Consider the following 2,928-nt stretch of genomic DNA (forward strand, 5'->3'; position numbering starts at 1 on the left):
GCTACAGCTTTCTTTTATTTTTTTTCCTTTTCTCTTTTTACACATGGTCTGGGATCTTACTCAAGCGCTCTAAAATGTGACAGAATTTATGGTGATGCAACAAAGCATCCCCAAACCATGATCATTTCCTCTCTGTGCTCCATAGATGGTTTGCAGTTCTTTTGCTGGAATACTGGATTTTGTCAATGCCACACGACATTTTCCGGCAAACTTTAGTCTGGACATTTGTTGTTRTTTTTTTCTAGGAGACCAAAGCTTTCCTCCTTACACACCTCCACTGAAAGAGACTTGTGCAGTCTCTTTCTTATTATAAGGATATTTGTTTTTACACCCACAGTAGTAAGAGCCTTCACTAGGTTGAATTTGCTTGGACAGTCCAGTCCTGGACATTTTGGCAGTTTATTTTGTCCTTCACTGATTTTGTATGATTTTACAGTTTTTCCTCAGTCACTTTGGGGCAAATTCCTAATCATTCTCAACGTTTTCATTACAGTAAGTGCATTTCTCAAAACAATTCATACGAAAGTCAGTATCTTTCTCAAATACCTTAGTTCATCTCTCAAAAGTAAGCATTTGTGTCAATTGATACTTTAGTGCCATCGATATGAGAAGTCCTCGTTTCATTGTGTACGGATAATAAAACGCTTTGTCATGTTGTCAATATAACAGTGCACTTGGTAAGGATRTTCTGTTGTAAACTCTGAATAAAATGTTGATGACAGATATAATAAATTGTAATTGTAAGCGATCAATTGAAAGAGACTGGACAATTCACATTTGCACTTTCACTGTAATTTGCTGACAGACCATGTCATTGATATGCAGACGGGAGGAGACAAAACTGCGGCGCACAAACAAAGAAAAAACAAAAGTAGAAATGGGAACTTAAGGCAATCTTTTTAAGGAGAACTGCACATTTAGTACTGTCTTCCTGTAGTTTCTACCACCCTGCTGTCAAAAAATTCCTCAATGGGGATAAGGATGAGGAGTAGGGTGAGAAGAACCCCATCAGCATCTTATTGTGGGCCACAGACCATAATCCTTGCCCCACCATTATCAGAAATGTAACATTATGTTGCGCTCCGGCTACATACACTACATACTCACCAGTTGATGGGTCATGAGATGCACCTTTGATCTATTTCAGAAAACAGGATTGGTTGATCTAATACTTCACACTCTTACTTACATTGGAGAAAGTCAGGATTCACCTGACTGAGCAATTAACCAACTCAGGACAAGTTCAGAAAAAAAAACTACTAATGGAAATGTATAGAAATATGATTGACATAATATAAAGACTTTTGCAAGCATTTCGCATGTTAAGACTTAATRTGACAAACATGTAAGAATATTCTGTGTTGTTGAGTTTAAAATGTATTATTCATATATCCAAACACACTAGAAAAACAGACAGGCCTTTAAAAGGCGTCCTAATCTTTTCACGTGAATATTTCAAATTGCATGATAAATTCCYCAGCAAAAACAACCCAAACGTCAGCAGTAAAGTTATACAAAAAGATAACTCATTATAATCGATTTTCTTTTTAAGCTACCAATGAGGGAGAACTGTAGGACAATGCGTCATTTTGAAAATGACGTTTATCAGTGGCCGTGTTGCTAAGCAGCATTTTGCCGTTGAGCTAAAGAAAAAAACATTTAAACTTTACTTCCTTTTGAGAGATTTATCTGTGAAAAATGAAAGAGAAAAGAACCTGCAGGGTGATAGAAACGCTATAAAATGTAGGCATATGGCCCCATATATATTTTTAATATAGTCTCTAAGTGTTCTTCTCAACACCAAACTGCAGAAACAACATGGTTGCATGTGCGATATTTGGATCAACACACACACCCTCACACAGGGAGAGAGACAAACACACACACACACACACCTCAAAGGAAAATTGATTGACTATTCCGTCTCAATACATCTCCCATTCTGTTACTTAGCAACCAGAGCCTGGGAGGGTATGGATGCTGGAGAAGTTAGACTTCTCTGCATTTTGCATTGATGAAGACATATGAGTAATGGGAATGACATGCCTACTGTGAATTAAAACGCTCTAAAAATAACTAAAAATAAATGTTAGAATTTGAAGTTGAAGTTGAAGTTGAAGTGAATAAACAGAAACAACTTTTTAAAAATATACGCTGTACTTAGTAGACAGCACCGGGAGACGTAGTAGACATAAATGCATTCTAATATTATTATCGTAATTATTTATTTTGATGCAAAAATCTTGCTGTTGTAGCCTCCTTCACATCAGACGCCAACAGTAGCTACAACTTCAGTTGCAAATGTAACACATTTTCAAAAGTAGGCAGACCATGATCTAGAATAATCTATAGGATTGTGAGTTAAGGCACAGAAGATTAAACATTTTTCATCTGTTATGGACTGAGTGCAGAAATGTTGGAACCAGCAAACTGCCTGTGTTAAAATTCAGACGCAATTTAACAGTAAGTATACATAAATATAAATCATAAATATGAACAACTTCATACATCAGTGTAATTTCAAACATGTACTTTCCTTTAGTTAGGCTGATATTTGACWAAATTTTAAATTCACAGGTATAAAACTGTACTTATTTGGCTCTCTTTTTGAGTCACAAGTGCAAATTCAAACAACACAAAATGCATCCATCATCAAATACAAGCTTTCTGAAAACAGAAAAGCAATAAAATCATGCAGTCATAACACAGATGAATGAAAGAAAATACATAAGTAGACAGATAGCCTTTAGTAACTTAAAGTATTTTTAAGCTTATCATTCTACTACTTCACAATTTTATACTTCTAAATGCTGCAATGCTAACTCCAAATGAATGTTTGAAAGTATTTATTTCTAGTTCAACTCAATTCAAGTAAGTTTATTTAAAATGCCTTGTATTTGCTTAGAAAACTATACAGAAAACTATATA

The sequence above is a fragment of the Poecilia reticulata genome, linkage group LG17 (assembly GCF_000633615.1).
Source record: "Poecilia reticulata strain Guanapo linkage group LG17, Guppy_female_1.0+MT, whole genome shotgun sequence".
Classification (NCBI taxonomy): Eukaryota; Metazoa; Chordata; class Actinopteri; order Cyprinodontiformes; family Poeciliidae; genus Poecilia; species Poecilia reticulata.